Source organism: Eptatretus burgeri, chromosome 1 (genome assembly GCF_056783735.1).
Source record: "Eptatretus burgeri isolate ZD-2024b chromosome 1, Ebu_testis_v1, whole genome shotgun sequence".
Classification (NCBI taxonomy): Eukaryota; Metazoa; Chordata; class Myxini; order Myxiniformes; family Myxinidae; genus Eptatretus; species Eptatretus burgeri.
Window position 1 is genome coordinate 156,227,085 of NC_140961.1, and position 25,890 is coordinate 156,252,974.

General features: G+C 41.3%; 1 pseudogene; it reads right to left on the reverse strand.

Moving 5' to 3' along the window:
• Positions 1-9,269: 9,269 nt before the first annotated feature.
• Positions 9,270-24,746, reverse strand: LOC147035822 (uncharacterized; annotated as a pseudogene).
• Between the last annotated feature and the right edge of the window lie 1,144 nt (positions 24,747-25,890).

Sequence of the window (25,890 nt, forward strand, 5' to 3'; positions counted from 1 at the left end):
CTCTCTCAACCAACGAACCCTCTGACTCTCTCAGCCTGAACCAATGAACCCTCTGACTCTCTCTGCCTCAACCAACGAACCCTCCAACTCTCTCAGCCTCAACCAACGAACGCTCCGACTCTCTCAGCCTCAACCAACGAACTCTCCGACCCTCTCAGCCTCAACGAATGAACCATCCGACTCTCTCAGCCTCAACCATCGAACCCTCCAACTCTCTCAGCCTGAACCAACGAACCATCCAACTCTCTCTGCCTCAACCAACGAACCCTCCAACTCTCTCAGCCTCAACCAACGAATCCTCCGACTCTCTCAGCCTGAATCAACGAACCATCCGACTCTCTCTCTGCCTCAACCAACGAACCCTCCGACTCTCTCAGCCTCAAAGAACGAACCTTCCGACTCTCTCTGCCTGAATCAACGAACCCTCCGACTCTCTCTCTCTCTGCCTCAACCAACGAACCCTCCGACTCTCTCAGCCTCAAAGAACGAACCCTCCGACTCTCTCTGCCTCAACCAATGAACCCTCCGACTCTCTCTCAGCCTCAACCAACGAACCCTCCGACTCTCTCAGCCTCAACCAACGAAACCTCCGACTCTCTCTCCCTCAAGCAACGAACCCTCCGACTCTCAGCCTCAACCAACGAACCTTCCGACTCTCTCTCAGCCTCAAATAATGAACCTTCCGACTCTCTCTCTCTGCGTCAACCAACGAACACTCCGACTCTCTCTCAGCCTCAACCAACGAACCCTCCAACTCTCTCTTCCTCAAACAACGAACGCTCCGACTCTCTCTCAGTCTCAACCAACGAACCCTCCGACTCTCTCTGCCTCAACCAACGAACCCTCCGACTCTCTCTCACCCTCAACAAATGAACTCTCCGACCCTCTCTGCCTCAACCAACGAACCCTCCGACTCTCTCTGCCTCAACCAACGAACCCTCCAACTCTCTCAGCCTCAACCAATGAACCCTCCGACTCTCTCAGCCTGAACCAACGAACCATCCGACTCTCTCTCTGCCTCAACCAACGAACCATCCGACTCTCTCAGCCTCAAAGAACGAACCCTCCGACTCTCTCTCTGCCTCAACCAACGAACCCTCCGACTCTCTCTGCCTCAACCAACGAACCCTCCAACTCTCTCAGCCTCAACCAATGAACCCTCCGACTCTCTCAGCCTGAACCAACGAACCATCCGACTCTCTCTCTGCCTCAACCAACGAACCCTCCGACTCTCTCAGCCTCAAAGAACGAACCCTCCGACTCTCTCTCTGCCTCAACCAACGAATCCTCCGACTCTCTCTCAGCCTCAACCAACGAACCATCTGACTCTCTCTCTGCCTCAACCAACGAACCCTCCGACTCTCTCAGCCTCAACCAACGAACCCTCCAACTCTCTCTCTGCTTCAACCAACGAACCCTCCGACTCTCTCTCAGCCTCAACCAACGAACCTTCCGACTCTCTCTCAGCCTCAACCTGCGAAACTACCGACTCTCTATCTGCGTCAACCAACGAACCCTCCGACTCTCTCTCTCAGCCTCAACCAACGAACCCTCCGACTCTCTCTGCCTCAACCAACGAACCCTCCGACTCTCTCTGCCTCAACCAACGAACCCTCCGACTCTCTCTCTCTGCGTCAACCAACGAACACTCCGACTCTCTCTCAGCCTCAACCAACGAACCCTCCGACTCTCTCTCAGCCTCAACCAACGAACCCTCTGACTCTCTCTCTCTCTCTGCCTCAACCAACGAACTCTCCGACTCTCTCTCTGCCTCAACCAACGAACCCTCCGACTCTCTCTCTGCCTCAACCAACGAACCCTCCGACTCTCTCTGCCTCAACCAACGAACTCTTCGACTCTCTCTCTCTCTCTCTCTCTCTCTCTCTCTCTCTCTCTCTCTCTCTCTCTCTCTCTCTCTCTCTCTCTCTCTCTCTCTCTCTCTCTCTCTCTCTCTCTCTCTCTGCGTCAACCAACGAACCCTCTGACTCTCTCAGCCTGAACCAATGAACCCTCCGACTCTCTCTGCCTCAAGCAACGAACCCTCCAACTCTCTCAGCCTCAACCAACGAACGCTCTGACTCTCTCAGCCTCAACCAACGAACTCTCCGACCCTCTCAGCCTCAACGAATGAACCATCCGACTCTCTCAGCCTCAACCATCGAACCCTCCAACTCTCTCAGCCTGAACCAACGAACCATCCAACTCTCTCTGCCTCAACCAACGAACCCTCCAACTCTCTCAGCCTCAACCAACGAATCCTCCGACTCTCTCAGCCTGAATCAACGAACCATCCGACTCTCTCTCTGCCTCAACCAACGAACCCTCCGACTCTCTCAGCCTCAAAGAACGAACCTTCCGACTCTCTCTGCCTGAATCAACGAACCCTCCGACTCTCTCTCTCTCTGCCTCAACCAACGAACCCTCCGACTCTCTCAGCCTCAAAGAACGAACCCTCCGACTCTCTCTGCCTCAACCAATGAACCCTCCGACTCTCTCTCAGCCTCAACCAACGAACCCTCCGACTCTCTCAGCCTCAACCAACGAAACCTCCGACTCTCTCTCCCTCAAGCAACGAACCCTCCGACTCTCAGCCTCAACCAACGAACCTTCCGACTCTCTCTCAGCCTCAACTAATGAACCTTCCGACTCTCTCTCTCTGCGTCAACCAACGAACACTCCGACTCTCTCTCAGCCTCAACCAACGAACCCTCCAACTCTCTCTTCCTCAAACAACGAACGCTCCGACTCTCTCTCAGTCTCAACCAACGAACCCTCCGACTCTCTCTGCCTCAACCAACGAACCCTCCGACTCTCTCTCACCCTCAACAAATGAACTCTCCGACCCTCTCTGCCTCAACCAACGAACCCTCCGACTCTCTCTGCCTCAACCAACGAACCCTCCAACTCTCTCAGCCTCAACCAATGAACCCTCCGACTCTCTCAGCCTGAACCAACGAACCATCCGACTCTCTCTCTGCCTCAACCAACGAACCCTCCGACTCTCTCAGCCTCAAAGAACGAACCCTCCGACTCTCTCTCTGCCTCAACCAACGAACCCTCCGACTCTCTCTGCCTCAACCAACGAACCCTCCGACTCTCTCAGCCTCAACCAATGAACCCTCCGACTCTCTCAGCCTGAACCAACGAACCATCCGACTCTCTCTCTGCCTCAACCAACGAACCCTCCGACTCTCTCAGCCTCAAAGAACGAACCCTCCGACTCTCTCTCTGCCTCAACCAACGAATCCTCCGACTCTCTCTCAGCCTCAACCAACGAACCATCTGACTCTCTCTCTGCCTCAACCAACGAACCCTCCGACTCTCTCAGCCTCAACCAACGAACCCTCCGACTCTCTCTCTCTGCCTCAACCAACGAACCCTCCGACTCTCTCTCAGCCTCAACCAACGAACCTTCCGACTCTCTCTCAGCCTCAACCTGCGAAACTACCGACTCTCTCTCTGCGTCAACCAACGAACCCTCCGACTCTCTCTCTCAGCCTCAACCAACGAACCCTCCGACTCTCTCTGCCTCAACCAACGAACCCTCCGACTCTCTCTGCCTCAACCAACGAACCCTCCGACTCTCTCTCTCTGCGTCAACCAACGAACACTCCGACTCTCTCTCAGCCTCAACCAACGAACCCTCCGACTCTCTCTCAGCCTCAACCAACGAACCCTCTGACTCTCTCTCTCTCTCTCTGCCTCAACCAACGAACTCTCCGACTCTCTCTCTGCCTCAACCAACGAACCCTCCGACTCTCTCTCTGCCTCAACCAACGAACCCTCCGACTCTCTCTGCCTCAACCAACGAACTCTTCGACTCTCTCTCTCTCTCTCTGCCTCAACCAACGAACCCTCCGACTCTCTCTCTCTCTGCCTCAACCAACGAACCCTCCGACTCTCTCTGCCTCAACCGACGAACCCTCCAACTCTCTCTGCCTCAACCAACGAACCCTCCGACTCTCTCTGCCTCAACCGACGAACCCTCCAACTCTCTCTGCCTCAACCAATGAACACTCCGACTCTCTCAGCCTCAACCAACGAACCCTTCGACTCTCTCTCTGACTCAACCAATGAACACTCCGACTCTCTCCGCCTCATCCAACGAACCCTCCGACTCTCTCTGCCTCCACCCTGCGAATGGTGTTGTAATTTATAGATCTCCCTCAGCGGATCGGGGCCTTGGTGAAGCCAACGTCACTGTTCGCCCTGATTGGATGGGGCTTCCATGGGGCCACCCTTTCTGGGCGGGCTTTCAGCCATACCGGAAGGCCCACTTCCTCCACTTGTCTGGACTCACCAAAAAGGTACTACAGAAAGATTCTGCCAAGCGAGTCGCCGGTTTGGCGAGTAGGCGAACTCGCGCTTGTTCAGCCCATGCGAGAGTAGCAAGTGAGAGTCCGAGTGGACAGCGGGTGAACAGTGGTACGTTTGTTGGAGGGGATATAAAGATTTATTAACCTAACTAAAAAACATGGCAATGCACCCTTTTAATTTTCCACTAAACACAAGGAAGGGATCTATCTACACATGCTTAACGGCATAACTAACTTCAGGACAACTGTATGTTTGCATGCATATGGATCCTAGAACAGTAACAATACGTATGTATGTATGTATGTATGTATAATGTATATATGTATGTATGTTGTCTTACTTTGAACATCCTTATGATTGCTGATTAGTCAACATGTCGAATCGCGTTTTTATCACGTTTGCTTATTCACCCTTTGCGTGCTGCATTGTTTTCAGCCTTATCACCCTGAGCGAGAGTTTCATGCTCCATTGCCCTGAGAGAGTTGTGAAATAACACCCGATTTCCGATGGAGGGTATTTGGAAGGAATGGAAATGGGAAGGCAGCACGATGGGAGGGAGGGAATGGGAAGGCGGTGAAAGGGGTGAGAATGGGAATGTGGCATGAGGAGAGGGGAAGGAATGGGAAGGCAGCACATGAGGAGGGGAGGGAATGGGAAGGTATAGTCCCTCCTCATAGTCCTCCCACACATTCCTCCCCACAGTCCTCCCACCATTCCTCCCCACCGTCCCTCCACAGATTCCTCCCCACCGTCCCTCCACAGATTCCTCCCCACACATTCCTCCCCACACAGTCCCCCCACACATTCGTCCCCACAGTCCCCCCACACATTCCCCCCCACACATTCCTCCCCACACAGTCCCCCCACACATTCGTCCCCACAGTCCCCCACACATTCCTCCCCACACATTCCTCCCCACAGTCCCCCCACACATTCCTCCCCACACATTCCTCCCCACAGTCCTCCCACCATTCCTCCCCACAGTCCCCTCACACATTCCTCCCCACCGTCCCTCCACAGATTCCTCCCCACACATTCCCCCACACACATTCGTCCCCACAGTCCCCCCACACATTCCCCCCCACACATTCCCCCCCACACATTCCTCCCCACACAGTCCCCCCACACATTCCTCCCCACACATTCCTCCCCACAGTCCCCCACACATTCCCCCCCACACATTCCTCCCCACAGTCCCCCACACATTCCTCCCCACACATTCCTCCCCACAGTCCCCCCACACATTCCTACCCACACCTTCCTCCCCACACAGTTCCCCCACACATTCCTCCCCACAGTCCCCCCACACATTCCTCCCCACAGTTCCCCCACACATTCCTTTAACCTTCTCCAGGTCAACACTAAAAGTGCATGCTCACCGGCGATTTACTCAACCTTACACGGATTCACTCGCACGGATTTCCCCACACCTGCAATGGACAGTGTTCAGAGTAAAAATGCCTGACACTAATTGACCATTTTAACTCACCCTATATCACAAGCACAGTGTAATCAAATCATTGGATTTATGTTCCGCGGACTGAGATGAAACGATCTGTTTTGAGGATAAATTGAATCAACAGACCTTTTATGACTTTTTTTTTTTTTTTTTTTTTTTTTTTTTTTTTTGTTTGTATACCTTGGTCGAGGCTCGTATGAGAGCTAACACACAATTCACAGCAAGGAGGCATGAGACAAGAGGGGTGGGAGTGGAAGGGACTAAAACATTGGGGAACAGACACAGGTGAACTGTGGAAGGGAGAGGGATGGGGATGGGACGGGGAACATGGCGAGGAGAAGATGGACATTACAGGGACTTTCAGGAAGGAAAGCAGGAGAATTGAAGGAAGTGGGCTTGGGTGGATTATCGGGGGTAGAAAAGATCGAGGATTTGGATGGGGGAAGATAAGAGGTGGTGGTGAACAGCTGTTTTGAAAGCCTGGAGGGAAGAATGGGAAAGAATAGAGTGAGGAAGTTTATTACAAAGGCGGGAAAAAGAGGAATGAAAGAGTGAAGATGAGCAGTGATTCGTGATTTTGGTATTTTTACCAGAAGGGGGTTGTTGGCGGACCTTGAGCGCCCTGTGGAAATGTGGTTGGGACAAATCGCAGAGAGAGCAGGGGGGGCAAGGCTGGAGAGGAGTCGGTAGAAGACAGAAAGACCACCGACCAACCTGCGGTGATTGAGTGAGAGGCCCAAAGACTCAGCTTCATTGCGGGAGATGCCAATGATCTTAAAAGCCCTGGTTTCGACAGCGTGAAGTCGAGAAAGGTGGGAGGCAGGAGCACCAGCCCAGAGGGGAGAGCAGTACTCCATCAGGCTACGGACAAAAGCTTTGTAAGTAGTCAGGAGCTCAAGAGGGCCGAGGAAGGACTTTGCACGACGGAGGATTCCCAGTCGGCGACTGGCTTTTGAGGCAAGGTTGGAAATGTGACTTTCCCAGGAAAGGTCATGGCAGATAGTGAGACCCAGAAGCTTGAAAGAAAAGACTTGTCCCTATACATCATTAATACAACTCCAAATTTCATGAATAGACCTTAATCAAAATTTGATCACCTCCTCTGTATCACTACTGTCATGCATGTGTAATATGTAGATGTGACCTGGGCATTTTTGATTCCCGAATATTTCTTTTTCCATCAGTGATGACCATTAATTATTTTTAAAGTAGTCAGCAGGAAACAACATATACCATTATATCCTTTCCTGATCACTATCTGGAAAGAAATGGCAAACCACCTCATGTAATCCTTGCACTGAGGTATTCAAACTCTAATGTTGCCACCAGTTGCCATGTTTTCCACAATGACATGCTCACCTGCAGGCATCTCCCTGCAGCAAATTCATTTTACTTTCATCCATTTATACAATGAGCAACCTGTACCTACCTGTATGCTACAACATGTGGTGCCCTCCAACTGGTTAGCTCACTCAGTGCCACGTTTGAATCCATAACACTTACCATCAATTTTAAATATTTCTCCTCCTGTGCCAACCAGCATGCGAGGTACCACAATGTCCAAAAGGTTCCAATCAATTTTTGACATCATCCAACCACAAACTTCCGCTCCAGTGATTCCCACCCAAACATGATGCACCCCACCAAGGACAGGCAAGTAAGCCAAGCAAGCATGCCATCGCTGGCACACCCACCAGCTACAAACTCCTGCCATAATTGACTGCTGAAACCAAACTAGCAACCAAACGCAATCAATGATGCATCCAAACCATCTGACAACACCTATTCACATCGATACCATAATAGCTTTGTTATGCTTAAATAATTGTAGTTCTTGTATCATAATTCCCGTATACACATATAATCAAGAAATATAAACTGAAAAATATCCTAAGCTTAAACATTTTACCTCTTTGACGGTTAATTTTCTTGTTTAATTTCCCCACATTAAAAACACCTTTGTCTGCAATCAATTTCACCAGCGAGTCAGACATGAGCTGCAAACCCCCTCTTTCCCTCTTCAGCAAAAGACACACATCCAGGTAAGACAAATTCCTTCACGTCACAGCAGGCCATCCCCACTGCCTTCAATTCCTCAATGACGTTTTACTCCAGTGAAATTCACTGCTGTTCCACGTTAACATCACCTCTCCATTTAAGATGGTTTATTTTGTAATTGTCTCGCACAGAGGGCATACATTTCACAAACTATGCCAACCAAGGACGACACACACACACATTCTCTTTATTTGGTCATGAAAATGCTCTCAGTGACACTTGATTCACAAATTTATGATAAACACTTTCCAATTTACCGAGCTTTCTCGTGGTTTTTATCTTTCTCTTTCCAACAGCAACTTTCTTATAGGCCATGGGCTACATATGGCTAGTGTGGGGGAAAAATTTATATTAATGTATTTTAAATTGTAACAAATGGAGTTTCAGAAATGTAACTTCTATGCTGCAAATTGAATTGGCTGTCATCTCTGGCCAAAAGACTTTTGCCCTAAATGATAAGAAATGTGTTGTTCTGGAGCAGAGTGACCGAGCTGATAAATGAACTTTTGCTTAGAAAATGTACGAAGTGGCTTTTGTCTAAAGGACACATCTACAGTCTGGGTGAATATCCCCCAACCTCTCTCTCATGGAAGTATAAATAATTTGAAAGGCACATTGTTCTCAGTACGAGCATGTGAGGAAGTATAGTTTGTCAGTGGCTCGTACTCCTTGGAACTGACCAAGTACCAAGTTAGAATAAAACTCTCTGATGTAATGTAGAAGTGAATTGAATCGGGTTGGTCTAACTGTTAACTAAAGTAAGAATAAATGAAATAGAACCAAATAATATTGCAATCAAATGGGGATTCTTAAGTTCATTGTACAAGGGTGAGAAGTGTATGGTGTATAATTAGGAAATAAATTGTTTCACAAGGAAGGACTTGTGTGGACATCAGTTTTATCGGTGCTGATAGGGTTTTTGTAGGGTTTTATAATCAAATCGGACAAACGTTAAACTCTGTCTGAAGTCAAATAGGATTCCACAATCGACCAGTTAGAATCCTTCAGGAGGACAACGATCACAACAAGGTGGGTTTAAAAAATCCACATCACTACCATGCCCCCCCCCCACATCTCAATGAACCTATGTTTTTCTGAATCCCCTGGATGTGCCGAATAAGAAATTGAATGTTAACATTGAAAATATAGGGATACACTTCCGGTTTTGACCCTATAACTAATGGTACCCTAAAAACCGCTAATCGCTGCTCCGACACTTTCATGTTTCACATTTTTTTATTTTACTGATAAATATGGCAAAGATAATCAATTTAAAAGTCATTCATAGCATTCTAGTAGGCAACGGAATTATTTTAATACCAATATTATCCAGATACATTGATAATAAGTTACGAAGTTACATTTTAAACTTTGTTGGTGAATGCTGAAAGTTGGTCCAAACCCCACTTTCAAGAATGATTCTCGTGCATACATTGTAATTGTGTTATTATTATTTGTAATTTAGCACCAACAAAATAATCATCGACTTGATGGGTACATGTAGTTATATAATTATAATCATGCAACACTCCTCTCATTAATAAGCACATTTGAAATATCAATGTTCATACATAGGTTTAATGAGAATCACTCTCTGAACTGTCTCCAGCAGGATAGTCTGTTCCTGCAGGAAGTGGATCATCATCATCTGATTCGTCCTCATCATCAGTCGGTGAACCTTCAACAATATCTATTAATTGTTGTGGAAGTACATCTCCGTCATACCATAACGGCTCCATTTTGCCATCAACCATTGTCCAACCATGGCCATCAGTAGCCAGAGGGATATCAGGATCAGTGAAATGCGCTCTCTTCCATATTCCAACCTGATAATTCACTCTCCTGATATGTTGCTCTAACGATTTTCGGCATGGAGGTAGATTAGCGATATCAATGTTGTGTGAAGTTTTGATTGATGTGTCATTATCTGTGTCACACAACTGGCTCATCTTAAGGAAGCGTGCTTCATCAACTCTGCGCATGCATGGCCTTTCGTAAATGGCACACGTGAACTCGTCAAGATCGTCTACGAGCTCTGTACGTACATGCCAGGAGTCTCCCAGCCAAGCAAGCACTGGCACAAATTTGGGCATCTGCAATAGTTTCTTGAGAGGTTTCACTTTTCCTAATCCTTTGAAGGCGCTTGTGGAGTCGCATCCACTGTATGCATGGAGTGCCATCAGAGCTGTACAGTGTTGCTGGGTTTAACCTCGTGACATATCACTCACATTTAGCAGTCTTTTCTTGTTTCCAGTGCAAGTGTCAAACAAGATGGTGACATTAGCGATTGTGGGTGCATAGTGGAGAAGTATAAAGAATACAGCAGTGTCTGGACTCTTCACCCTCAAGTACATGTAACTCTGACTACTACCATGTTTACAATATAGGATGAGACACGAATCAGATTCCTCCTGGGTTGACTTGAGCATGGGAATTTATCTTCTATGTGTTGACAGACCATCATCAATTGTCAGGAGGTATGCAGTGCCTTCACAGATTAAAGTCACTTGTCTTCCTTGTAGCTTCTTGGCACATGCATCTTGGCTCCAGAGTCGAGTGAGTAGTGCAATAAACTGTTGCTTGCTGACATCATTGCCCAAGAACAATTTCCAGTCAGATGGTTTGTTGGTGTTCTCTCCTTTGATAATCAGTTTTTCACCACAACCTCGTCTTAGTCGCTCCATTGCTTTCACAGAGTTAGGCATGTAGGAATCTGTGCTGAAAACATCACCTAACGGTGGCATTATATCAAACACTTTGGAACATATCTGGCTAAAGTTTCCTGGTGTTTCTTTCATGTAGTAGAATACAGCATTACCATCATGAATTGCTAGCTTTTCACTTGATGGGGTACTACAGCATCCTCATGACCCTTTGTGAGATGATGCAACGCCTTAGACTTGTCCGTCTTTGCTAAGAAACCATCAGCAGTCCCTATACTGTATGGCACAGGAGTTAATGGGTATGTCATCAGTTCCTTAAGATCCAGTTGTACGCCTTGGCTTTGGGATTTCATGAGGAGTTGGAAGGTGACATTTCCTTGTTGTTTGTACTGCATAACTCTATTCGTTGTTGTCTTTACCTTGCTTTTCTTACTCATGTGTCCTAGAGTCATTAGGTTCATGCGCTTTACTGGCTCAAAGAAGTCCTTTCCACTCTCCAGACGTGAAGCAATAAACACTTCCTTTACCTTTCTACCTGCTTGTTTTGCACGGAGTACATCTTTCTGTACAGCTAATGATGCAGCAGCACCTGATGAGAGAATCAGCAGTTGATCTGGACTATCTACAGTGAACGGATTCAGGAAACTCTCCACTGCCTCCATTGTTCTGCACACCAGCTTTTCACTTTTCAATACTTCTGCAGGATGTAAATCACGGTGTTTGATTCCTTCGGTGGATCCCGACAACATATCGGCCATACTGAGCTTCGTGTTCACATACTGTGATCTGGCATGTGTTGTTCTCACCCAACGTTGGTAGGCATCATGATTGGTTAGAACACCTGACACAACAGTACCACTTCCACCTGCACTGCCATGGGATTTGGCATGACGCATGAATGTTTCCTCCATGGTTTTATCATTGGCACATCGATTTCCAGGAATGAAAGAACGAGCAACACTGATTGCACCTCTCCTCATCAACTCTGTGGCTTCTGGATGGGATATTTCGATATTTGCAATGAACAAAGAGAAGAATGTATCTGGATATCTGGAATCAATTCTGGAATAAAGAGAATATGGAATGTATCTGGATAAAAGATATCTGGCATAGTTCTGGCCTCCAAAACTAAAGAATAAGTCAGACATCAGATGAAGACAATGGGCATAGAGAAGGAAGTCTTGTGCTTCCCAGCATGTGTGAGTGTTAACACCAGCCATACGTGGTCCATGTATGATACCCAGAATTGGGCAGTTGTACCAAGGTTTCCTGTCTTGGAATCATCCCGATATTGCATAAATCCCTCGATGTACCTTTTCAACTCCTCGTCTGCAAGTGCTGTATTCATGGTTTCCTCAGATGGGGTATGTGTGATATCATATAGAACCTTCTTTGATTGTTCTGTTAGAGATGTAAACACATCAGCTTCGTTATGGCTTGCCAGATATTGTGAAAGAAGAAGTCTCTCTAGACATTCCAGGATGACTTTGTGGCAGTTCATTGCTCTGTCATAGTGTTTCCCTGAGAGCACACCCTCGATGGAACCAGATACTATTAAGCCTGCTGCCAACAGTATGTCAGAGAGCCTTGATCCATTCATCTTCTTTCCAATCATCTTCATGTAGGCACATATCAGGTGGAACGTCCCAATGAGGATGACGTGCTTCTCGTATCTGACCTGGTTGTTGCAAACGAGGGGATAAGTCTTCATACATACCCCAAAGTCAAACGTAGTGATGGTGTACCTTTGCTTGACTTCATTTGTGGCTTCTTCAGCATAACGTAAACACTCCTGTACTGTTTTATAGTCAGTAATGGGGCTAGCTATGACAGGGTAGTAATCTATGGTGGTGAGAGTCTCGGGTCTCTGACCAGACATTGAGATGATTCCTGTCCATCCAGGTACTTGTTGTGACATACAATTTTGTTGTCGTATCAGCATCCACAAGAAATGGTTGATTCTGGCTTTGTGTTGGGCATCTTCACCACCGGGGTATGTTCGCTGCACAATCGTTATCTGAGGACTCCTACGCTGGGTGACATAACAATCTGGAAGACATTCAGATGATTGGATGTTTAGAGAGCGTTGTTTTGTTGTCATATTCCGTGGAATGGATGGTATTTCTACACGAGTACCTCCGTGGTCCTCTGGTCTCCCTTCTATATCCTGCAGCATCATACCATGGGCAGTGTGGATTGATCCCATTCCAGTGAGGTTATTTAGTAGTTGATCAAAGTTGTCAAATTTAGAGTGAAAGACAGAAGGTGCATCTGGAGATCGGATGATTTGAGTTGACAAGAAATTTGAAGTTTCACCCACAGCCAATGCGAGAGCTGTTTCTAGTTCCAATGAAAATGAGTAGTTCTCTGAATGTCCCATTCGATTCAGTAAGGTGATCAGTCGCTCACTCCTGAACAGGTGGCGGAGTGTCATGCATATCAACATGTGTTTTGGGAGTTTCCACTCACCATTGGTAGCTGCTCGACAAATGTCTTGTCCTATTGAGTATACCAGTCGATGTGACTTCGATGTACGAGTGGTGGCTTTTCCACCTTTGACATAGCTGAGAAATTTCTCGAGTTATGATGGTACAATATCCTTCACATCTCCAAGATCTTGAGCAGTTGGTGGCCATTTTAGTTCATTGGACATAGCAAAACTGTCAAAAATCACCCGAAGCAGTATGTTCCAGCTTCTTGTATCATATCTGTCAAAGCTAGCTCGTATGCTAATCGGACTGCATTGTTCACATCAATGTCAGAACTATATACAATATAGGACTGCATTTTTGCTGAGGAATACAGTTTGCAGAAGGCCAATCTGTCCTTGTACTCTTCGTGTTTCTCAAGTTTGATTTTGAAGTTTTCTCCACGAAAGTTTGGATTTGCGAACTCTGTAAGTTCCAAGCTGGCTATGTTTGTCTTGACAAGATCAAGAGTTTCACCATCAGTTTCACCATCGTTTCGTTTTCGTTAGTTTCACCATCTTCTTGTCTCGTAGAACATCAGTGTCGATTACCTCACACACATCGTGAAATGCATGATTATGTTCCTCCATCAGTTGAACTTGCTTATCTTTGTTCTGGACATTGGTACTTCTCCACTTGTCTGGCTTCTGTAGGTACTTTGTTCCACACGACTTGTGAAATTTGGCTTCACATGCAAACAGATCCTGGCATCTAATCCGTGTGAGCAGTTTTTCGTCATTTGTCTTCTCGGCTATCTCTAAAATTGTTTGCCAACCATCAGAAATAAAGCTACTCATGCCTGCGGTCTTCCACACCCCCTTGCTTTTAACTTTTTTCCTTCCTTCAGAATTGCAAAAAATACAGTCTGGTGCAAACAACATATGATCTGCTGAACTGCATCTTCTTGGTTGGGAACATGATGGTTCTTGTGAATCCGAGTGTCTAGCCCAACGATTGATGTTCATGGTGAAACGCTGATAACACACCCTATGATAACCATGATGGTGCTCTTTTATGAAATCAGGAATAAGATTACACGTGTCCTTCATCTGGTGAACAGAACCTGCATGTTGGGTGAGTCTCTTATCACGAATCTCTTTCAATTTATCCAATTTTTGGTTACCATCCTCATTTGCAGATAATTGTAGCAATGGTCCATATTGTAATCCTGGGAGATGCACAATGCACACTAGCAAACTACAATCTTGGACACCCTTTTAATCGCTTTGGGGGAGGCGCATTCTAGTCACCGAGGTCTGATGAATTAGACATCATCCAGGTGAAATCTGAAAATAGAAAAACAAAAAAGAATTGAGGAATAAAATCAAAGTGGAAATATTTACTTGTCAAGCTTAATGAATTGTTCTTTGAGTACTAGATTCTGTAATAGAAAACAAAACTTATCAGTAAAATAAAAAATGTGAAACATGAAAGTGTCAGTCAGTGCGTGAATATCCCTGGATAGGGGTATGCTCATTCAAATGACTGTGATTTTGGCAATATGTACTGTAACAACTTATCAGACATAAGAAAATAAGCAGAATAGTATGAGCTATTATTTGGTATATCAAATCTGAACATTGACCTTCATTGAGCCATTCTACAAGTTGATATGATGAGGCATAGAAATCATGACCAACATGGAGCAGCGATTAGCGGTTTTTAGGGTACCATGAGTTATAGGGTCAAAACCGGAAGTGCATCCCTATATTTTCAATGTTAACATTCAATTTGTTATTCAGCACATCCAGGGGATTCAGAAAAAAAACATAGGTTCATTGAGTTTGGGGGGGGGTGCATGGTAGCCACATGTAGCCCATGGCCTATTAGGTTTTCAAGTCTATTCCGGTTGAATGTGTCTCCTTCAAGGAAGTTTAATTTTTGTTTTTTCGGTCCACTCTGCCGATAACTTCACATCCTTTGAAGTACCTGTTTCATAGATCTTATACATATATTCAGCATTTGACACACTCGTGCGAGCATTGCCATGCTTTGGCTTTTGGAGGTGGTTTTGCATTTCCTTATTTTGCAGTCGCTTTGAGTGCAAGTCAGTCCTCAGAAATCAAACTTTATTTTAACTTTTGTATTGATTTGTGCAAAGCGGCTTTTTCCAACCCCTTAAGCCCTCAGCTCACATAAACTTGGTGCCTAATCCACCTCTGTCACTAAGCCTAAAGCAAAATCTGCCCCTCTCTGCCAACCCTTGACTTCGTGACATATTTATTATGCAGTGCCCTTTGCTGTTTCCAGACTTGGCAGTTTTACAACTTTCTGTGCAATGCCTCCTGCCACTGCCTGTGACTGAGCACTTCTAAAACAACCTGACAAGATGTTAGACTAACTAAAGGAACTATAAGTCACTTGCCTCTTATGGAGTATTTTATTCACCACATCGGGCAAACCTGACACTATTCTCGGATCCTCTTTATTTTATACAATAAACAATCTTGTATTCTTACCTTTAAATTTTGGTTCGGTCAAGTGCTATGTCTACAGAGAGAAGGCAGGCAAGTTGCATGAGGAGAGCAAAACACCCCTATCCAGAGATTTCAAATGGTATCTTACCTTTTTGAATACCCCTTGGCTCCAGGTGCTTGCTGTGAGCCCAGCAGAGGACCCCTCTCCTTCTCCAGGCTCAGCATGCCCTGCTCGCTGTGCCTAATTCCACAGTGGAATATTTGAATACCTATAAATCACAACAGACTTTATAATCCTCCAATTAAGATTGTTTATTGAATTACAGAAACACACATGTGGAGCAAAAGCCTTTTGTGAATCCAAGCAATCCCTAACTACATGTGACATTACTTTCAGTATACATATTAATTGAATGAGTCGTGGTATATGCCATAAGCATATTTTCCAGGAAAACTAATTATTCAATGTCAAACTACAAAAGGGTTTTCAAAGCAGAAATAATTAAAAGAGTGAGAAAAATATCTCCCTATTTGGATTTGTGTGCACCTGGCGGAATGAGGGGGTGTGGGATAGAGACCCTCAGTTTAGCATGTGCATTGGCCAGAGCATCTCTCTCATACAGATAAGAAGAACAAGACATGCAGTGTTTACCAAAGCCCTTGACCACTGTGGTCAAATCTACCTGCACAAGTATCTCCAACATTTATTTATTAAATACCCTCTCACACACAAGAGTTGTGTCAAATAAGAAGCTTTGCCACAGTGATGTCTTCCATTTCTCAAAGTCGCAAGATTCGCTCGCTTACGCTCACTCATGTTTTGCCTTTTCAAACTGGTACAAATTACTTTGTCATAGCGCTCCTCTTTGAAACTACTTCCCCCACACCTTCTGGGGGCTGGGCTTCTCCCACTTTCATATAGTTATTTATTCAATCAAATTGAGTAGCCATAATGAGAGTATGTTTTATTTTCAGGAATAACTTAATTTATTCATCAATTAAAAATAATGCAGTGGTAGCCCGTTAAAACCCCCAACCCCATTTTTTATTTATACTTATACTTTAAACCCAAAATGTAATGTATTTATTCCATCACTCATGATATATCTTTCATCATCAAATGATGTTAGAGCTTTCTTACTAACAGTCCCTGAGAATATTTTGTGTAAATTATTTTGAATAAGATTAATCTCTCCATAAGATTAAGATTCTCTTCATTACACATTCAATGTAATGTTGAAAGTTCATGGTCTCTTTGAATGCACTCTTTTTTAGACCTTTAAGTTTCTTTTCACATTTGAATTCATTTAATCCTCTCGTTAAGTATTTATAAGCATATGCCTTTGATCTAACACTCACAAAGTCACTTAATATCTTTTCATCGAATTCATCTTTAAATTTTCCAACAACCTTTTTATTCTTATTTGAAAAGAGTGGGTTATTAGGATCATAATTACTTGAATCATAAATATCTACATCTTTCATATCCTGACACACATCATCTAATTTATCTCCAGTATAAAGATATCTATTCCAATATATAGCAATAAATATTCTCACCATACCTTTTCTTGAGATTATTAGAAAAAGTACTTTTAAATAACGAAAACAGATGTTCCCATATAAATCAGTTTATACATCTTTACACTCTCTTTATTCAAATGAACAGCACCAAAATTATCTGCAAATATTTCTTGTCTTTTAAAGCTTGCTTTATTTATCAACTTATCCGCCTGCACCCAAGTTGTAGCAAGTCTTCCATTTTTTCTCTTCCTTATATTTTCCATTGTTTTACCGAATACAGAATTATTCATCAACTTATAAAAGTACTTCTCAAAAGCATTATTAGCCTTTGTTCTCATCCTCGTATTAAAATCAATACATTGACCTAACCAATGACTTTGACTAAACTTTATTACCCGATGTACCTTTTTAACTTGTAGTCCTGCTTCAATAAATTTCTTTAGATTTATTTGATGTAAAACATACTTCTCTTTGTCAAACAATGTTGTTTGTAATTTAGTTGTCGGAATATATTGAAACTCATTTGAAGAACTGAAGAAATGTTGACAACCACTGAATAGCTCTTGACTGAGGATCTCTTTTTTATAAAGATGTATAAAGATATTCCAGAGAAAGCATTTATTATCAGTATTTTTCAAATTAATTATTGCCTTTTTATTCTATTTATCCTGAGCTAACTCAATATAAGAAGTCTTGAGCGGAGTGCATTTAAGAATATGAAGATTGATACATGAAACATTCCCAATGTTGGACCCACTACCTTGCTGTTGTTCTTATAATTCAAATCTAATAAGCTCTTCAAAGGTAGATTGAAGGAAGCTATCAATTGATGGAATAAGGTGTGGTGGATTCGTTCTCATATTAATTTTTTCAAAAACATTACCTTCTCTTGAGAAGGTAAAGGATGCTCCAAGATATATGTTGAATGATTTATGCTTTTTCAACATTCCACTTACACCTGTGACAATTGAATCCTTTGAGATATGAATTGCTTCTCAAATCGATGTTACACTAATATAAAATCTCATAAGTTTTACCTCCATCCAATCTTTAAAAGTTCTTTAAAGAGTTGTTATTTCAAATGTTTTTTTGTCAATGACATCTCCCGCTCATCCAATTTTCTTCTTATTTCTCTTCAAGTTTCTTTCAATGTTGTTTTCTTGTTTTTGTAATTAAAGGTGTTTTTTAGAACCATTTTAAGACATCCTTAAAACAGACATCACAAGGTTTTGTTTCTCGTTCAAATGGAGATATTGGTCTGAAAAGATTGAATGTGTGTTTTATGGTTTGAAGCTGTTTTTTTTTTATAACATTTATATTCATAATTACAAATGTCGCAGTACATTGTCTTCACCATATTAATATGGCAAAACTTTGCTGAAACAAGAATTTTCTTGATGAAAATCCCATTATATTAATTTATGAATCTGTGCTTAAAACCATTTTACCGACCAACTTTTTTCTTTTTCACTGAATAAATACAAGGTATCAAGACACAAAAGACGTTTCAATCAATCTCTACATTTGTTAAAGATACTAATAAATATGTTGAGGATGTAATTGATTGATTGAATTAAGATAAATACAACAACTATTGGATAAAGACAATTATGGTGAATAATATCAGTTCTTCAATTTCCTTCAGTGGAAGGGCTTTTCGTATATTTGGAAGAATATCAATTAACCCTCAACGGCTCGTATACCAACACTCACACATTGGCACACCTGGGGTCAATTTGACCCCATTCAAAATGGTCATTGATTTGGTCGATACACAAGCCAAATGTTGCAACATTTTTCAAATATATCATACCCAGTTTGTAAAAAACAGTGTAAAACATTGAGAAGTTGATGATACATATGAAATGTATTCAATATCTAGTGATTTCCGGAACAAAAACAATCAGAAATTAATGTGCGAATGGCTACACATTTTACTAATTAACTTTTTACACAGAAAGCAGCAACAGCATAATATACAAAATTAAAATATGGCAGTTTCCATAATAATGAAAGAAATATGAGTCATTTTTCATTGTAGTGTCTCGATTTATGAGGTTCATTGTTCTAGTTACGCTTCGCAATTTGTACAAGTAGTAACAGTGGTTGAATGAGTACCACAAACATATTTGCTGCAATTTAATCAGACAGTTAAGGTCTTATTGTCCTGTGGCCTTCTGCATAATTGGCATCGTTTCCTGGCAGGACTTCTAGCCTGGTGTGGTCTCTGGATTGCTGCAGCAACCTTTCCAAGTTGATGTAATGCGGTCACTACAGCCGGCTGGAGAACATGAACATTCTGAGTGTCAAGTCAATCCAGTCGTTGGTGAGGCCGTATGCCAACTGCTTGAGGTATTTACGACCTCGACCACGTGGCCTTTCTGCTATGGCCTGGCCTTACTGAGCATTCTCATTATCAGACTGATTGTAAGAATGTCCGGAATCAGCAGATATTTCATCTGGCTGTTCATCAACGTCAGAAACCTGATCTTCATCTGATGTATCACGGACTGCAGCCTGATCTGGGATGTGGGAATCATCATCGCTTGGATCAGATAAAGACTCACTGTCACTTTCATCTTCTAATATTTGTCTAAGATACATTAATCAGCAACAGAATACCGTGCTCTCCTTTGGTTGGCCATGGTTTGAAGGAAAATGCAAATACACTAGCATTATTAACTGCAGTTTCGATTTCTGGAATATCCCATTTCCAGGAATGAGCAATTCCTGGAACCATTCCAATCCCCTTTTTGTCACAGAATGATACAGATTATAACAGTATGAAAACAATTGGGAAACACCTTTATTGTTCTTTGAGAAATAATAACAATTCCAGAAAAGAAAACGGGATAAAGTGTTCATAGTTATGAATGTAAATGTTTTTTGGGAGTTCTCCCAGCGTTGGTCATATAGACCCCATTATTTTCTCCTGCAAATATCTCCCATATGTATTACCCTATATTCGCTAAATTTTACAACAATAACATACATATATGGGGTGAGGATAAACAGAGACCATGGGCTGATATCGGCTAATATTATTTTTTTACACACAAAAAACCTGCATGTTGGGTCAAATTGACCCCAGGTATGCCGTTGAGGGTTAATGTAGCTCTAACAAAAGTTTCTCCTCTCCTTCTGGCAATATATTCCAAACTAGAAAAAGCAATGAAACAACAAAAAGTATCAAAAAAGAAAAACCTTATGGATGAAGCTTTAGAAAGAAAAGATAAAACCATTTGTAATATGCAAGGAGAAATTTGTATTTTTTTCAACAACCCAAAAGATGGAAATCTTGATGAAATAAAGGATGTTAATATATCAGGTGAAATTACATTTTGGACCATTTTAAAATTATCTTTAATCTAAGAAATGCAGTATTTGAATGTGTTTATGAAAAAAAGTATGTATAAATAGATTGTCATGTTTTTTCTACTAATTACATATGAGTCATGATTAAAATGAATACTTTGAAGATTATGAGAGGATGATAGTATCTCTGTTGGAACAGAAGACAGTCATGATACCGAGTTTGTGTTCAAATGATAGTTATGAAAGTAGTTTTATAGATGACTATGAGAGCACCAATAAAAATACTGAAGATGACTTTTGTGTGAAGTAAAGTTTTACTTCATAAATATGAATAGTACACAAGATCTTGAGCTTCTTCAATTCCATGATTCTCCATATGATGAATTTGAGAATTGTCTTGCATCTGATAGAGTGGGATTAAACACAAAGTAAGAAGCCCATAAACAATGCATATTCTGTGATTATCTTCCAATTATTGAAAATAAAAAAAATATAAAAAGTAAAACAACTGTTTCAAAATTACACCAAAAATTAATTATTTCACAAGATTAACAAGAGAAATGAACGTAAAGTATGAGGATGATAATACGCCTTTTCTTACAAGAGAAGAGACAACAAATGAAGGTAATGTTTAATGGATTGATGATGTATATTATTAACGATTATCGTTTTCAGGGAAATATCAACACAAAATATTGTATAAATAAAATAATGGGTTATCTTGAAATTAAACCTAAATTCAAGACAAAACATAGAGTTTCCAAAAAAGGCAATAAAAAATTAAATAGCCTATTTTCCAAATATATAAATGAATGATTTTTTACCCATTTGGGAAAAATAAGAAAACATTGGACAACCAACAAAATCTTCCAAATTCATTAAGATGTCTCATTGTTGGTTCAAGTGGATGTGGAAAAACAGCCTGCTTTTGCAGATACTCCTGACTCCAAAGTTTTAGATTTTGAGGATTTATAAATTTTCACAAAGTCAAGTTTTCAACCTGAGTATAAACTACTCTCACAAGGTATTAATGCAGGTCTTCAAAAAGAACACATAATTGGATTCTTTAAACTTCAAAAAAACTGAATGATTATAACATTGAAGATATATTTCAACTAATTTGCAATACACAGAAATATAAAAAGAAATCAAATCCTATAACTTGTATTCTTCGTGATAATATGGATGATATACCTTCACCCCAAGATTTGAAAAAAAAAAAAAAGAATCTCGTTATCTTTGATGATTGTATTAATGAGACAAACCATATGGTTATGGATAGTTATTACACAAGAGGGAGACATTCTTCTTGTAATTGTATTTATCTTTGTCAATCATACTTTCAACTCCCTCGTCATTCAATAAGAAATAATGCTAATGCTTTTATTTTATTCAAGTTAAATTCAATAGATTTAAACAATTTTTGGATACACAATTGTTCAACGTGATGCAAAAAAGTAAAAAAGTATTTATGGAGTATATGAAACATACGGCTGGAAAATATATATATATATATATATATATATATATATATATATATATATATATATATATATATATATATATATATATATATATATATATATATATATATATATATATATATATATATATATTTATATTATATATTATGTGTGTGTGTGTGTGTATATATATATATATATATATATATATATATATATATATATATATATATATATATATATATATATATATATATATATATATATATATATATATATATATATATATATATATTGTTGTATAACAAGATGAGATACTGAGGGATAAAATTTTTATTTTATAAACAATCACATCTAAAAATAGTTTTTTTTATCAATCTTGTGGGTAAATCTGCTTCTGGAAAAACTTTCTTAAATCCAGGTTCTTAAAAAGTGAACTTTTAGTAACCAGTGTAGTAAGATTTGGTAAGGAATTCAACGGCAGTCAAAAAATTACATCTGCGAAGATAATGAAAAGATTACATGTTTTTTTTTTTAAAAACACCCTGTGATTTGTATTGTCTCTACAAACACCAGAGTAATGTGACCATGGGAAGTAGTGGGTGAAGATTATTACTACATTTCAATAGAGGAACATATGTGATTGAGGAAAGAAGGCCAAATATTTGAGGAGGTCTCTCTTGGTGCAACAAAATATTCACATTGAAAAATTGAGTTATACAAACTAAAATCTGGTGGTTTTGGGATCCAGTAGGGTCATAGATTCTCCTTCACCCATTAGTTTCTGTCTGCATTTCTTCTTTATGTCTTCCTGTTGTTTTACAACTTTTGAAACCACCTCTTGATGTTCCTTAAATCTTCTTTCTCATTCTTTCGCATCCATTTATTTATAGGAAAATATCATTTAATGAATTGTAAAGGTCCTGCCTTTGGAAGAAACTCCCTCACTCTATTCTTTCCCATACTTCTCTCCAGGCCTTCACAACAGCGGCTCACCACCACCTCTTATCATCCCCCATCCAAATCCTCGATATTTTCTACCCCCGATAATCCACCCAAGCCCACCTCCTTCAAATTCCCTGCTTTCCTTCCTGAAAGTCACTATTATGTCCATCTTCTATTCCCCATGTTCCCCGTCCCATCCCTCTCCCTTCCACAGATCTTCTAATGTCTCTGTTCCCCACTGTTTTGTCCTTCCCACTCCCTCCCCTCTTGTCTCATGCCCCCTTGCTGCGCGTTGTGTGTTAGCTCTCACACGAGCCTCGACAAGGTATCCAAAAAAAAAATGGTCAATGGGGAAACTATCCTTTTCTTCATCATTCGAGAGGATGTGTTCAAATAAATTATTTTCTTTAAATATTTCATCAAATTCTTTATTCGAATTAATGAGTTCTTATTTACGAATACTTGTATCTGTTTTTCATACGTTTGCGTTGAGTTTCTTCATCAACATCAAAACCGAATGAGAAAATCTTAACTCCATGGCCACTCAGATGTATAATCATTTGTCTCATTCTTTCTGGATTAGTTTCTAATTTTAGTGAGGTCATATCCAGGACTCCCGTGACCACGGAGAGCATAAGTTCGTTTGAGGATGGATTTTGCTACTTTGGGGTATTTAGAAAAAAATGAGCTCCTATTCCCGTCCCAAAAGTGTGTGCTGACTCCACCAGAGGGCAAAGTCCAAAATGGTCGCTGGTGGCCATCTTGGAAATTACACAATTACATCACTCTTGAGTAAAATAACTTACAAACATGAAATAAGTGTTGTTTTTTTACTAATTTAATGACTATGTGTCCATTCCAGTGGTTATTCTTTCATTTTGTGGTCATCTTCAATGTGAAATCCAAGATCGCCGCCAACAGCCTTATTGGATAGATGAATATTTCACATCTTCCAAACCAGTTGAGGTAGGAAGATGATTAAGGTATTGTTTTCAAGTAATTATATGGCAGGAAATTCATTCCAGGCGTAACTTGTTGACTTGGAAGTCATCTTCACGATGAAATCCAAAATGGGCACCAGTGGCCATCTTGGAATTTTTTTTAAAGTACATAAATCTTGAGTAAATTAAAATACAGGCATGAATTATGAAGTGTCTTTTTGACTACAAATTAATTCCAGGTGTTACTTGCCCATTTTATGGTCATTGTCAGACCTGAAAATCTGATCTAGGTTGTTTCTAACTCATTTTTATGGTCATTTTTGCAGCTCATTCATCATTCAGCTCATGCCTTTCATCATTAATCTTATTGTTGGTGATGAACTTGAGTCAGCAGCGATGATGGTATCGTATCTTATCTGCAAATGGGTCAGGTGTGGCGTCAATCAGTTTGAGAATGCGATCTCTCATGTCGATGTCGTCAAGTAACACTGTATGCTGTTTAAATACGTGCCAAGCATTTTCTTGATTTAGAAGATACAAAGTATTTAATTTCCATCAAGGATGCTTTTTGTCTTCTGGATGCATGCACCAGACACGTAAGTTTTTATCATGTAGATGCCCTATACTCGAACGTAGACGTTTCGGTGAAGGAGCTGGAAGGGGTTCAGCAGCAGAAGATTTTGGGGTCTTGGACTCAGACTTAAATTCACTGCACATGCAGGAAAAAAACAACAAGGTGTTGAGTTCATGTGTTATGGTATAAACTAGCAAACACAAGATCAATTGAGGAAATCCAAACCCAATTAAACAGCAGTGTTGATCAAAGAGGCAAATGCAGGCACAACACATAAAGTTCAATTGTCAAAATTTTGCACATCCAATTATGCATAAAAATGTGCAACTGTAAAGAAAACATGAATCCAACAAACTCAATGAAATAAAATAATCAGCTGGAACTAGTGTGAACAAATAAGCTGGAACTGTTCTCCAAATACAAATAGCAGAAAAGCTCAGGGCAAAACAAGGCCAACGCAGTATTTAAAGACTGCCTGAAGAACTGCAACTCGAGGAGTTACCTGCTTTGTTCAGGTTTTGTTCACGAAATGCAGATTTTCGCTTTTCAGCTTGCTGGAGCTTTCTCTTGCTTGAAATAGACAGGTAACATTCCTTGTGCATGTAAATACTTTTGTGTCCCTTTTACCAGTTGACACTCTCATACACCATGCCAAACCTATCGAGCCACCTCCAATTAGCTGCTTTTTCATGCAAGCTTTGCCACTTTCCACTGGAAATCCCATCAAGTGAGTCTTCCTGATCAATATGATCATCACATTGCAACACACATTGAGGAGGGGGGTTGCTACTTCTGCTACTGGTTGATGAGTCAGACATGTTAGTCTGAACTCAGTTATTTCTGTTACTCAACAGTTGGGATGTGATGTGATGACTGATCAGTTGTAGTGGCAGTCGGTGGACTTTTGCTCGCAGAAATCCAATGAACCTGTGACAAAATAAACAGCATAATTACTATAATAGTAAAAAGCTACAAAATTTTGGAAGATGGGACATATTCAAATATTCAATATGGCCGTTGGTAGGCATCTTGAATTTCATGTTAAAGATTACCGCAAAATGAGAAAATAACCACTGAAATGGAAACCTCGTTATTAAATTAGTAAAAAAACGACACTTATTTCATGTCTGTAAGTTATTTTACTGAAGAGTAATGTAATTTTGTAATTTTCAAGATGGCCGCCAGTGGCCATTTTGGATTTTGCCCTCTGGTGTAGTTAGCACACACTTTTGTGAGGGGCATCGGAGCTCATTTTTTTCTAAATACCCCAAAGTACCAAAATCCATCCTCAAACGAACATGCTCTCCATGGTCACGGGAGTCCTGGATATGACCCCGCTAATATTAGAAACTAATCCAGAAAGAATGAGAGAAATGACTAAACATCTGAGTGGTCATGGAGTTAAGATTTTCTCATTCGGTTTTAATGTTAATGAAGAAACTCAACACAAACGTATGAAAAACAGAAACAAATATTCATAAATAAGAACTCATATTTAATCGAATAAAGAATTTGATGAAATATTAAAAGAAAATAATTTATTTTAACACATCCACTCGAATGATGAAGAAAAGGATAGTTTCCCCATTGACCATTTTTTTGGATACCTTGTCGAGGCTCGTGTGAGAGCTAACACACAACGCACAGCAAGGGGGGGCATGAGACAAGAGGGCGGGGAGTGGGAAGGACAAAACAGTGGGGAACAGAGACATTAGGAGATCTGTGGAAGGGAGATCAATGGGAAGG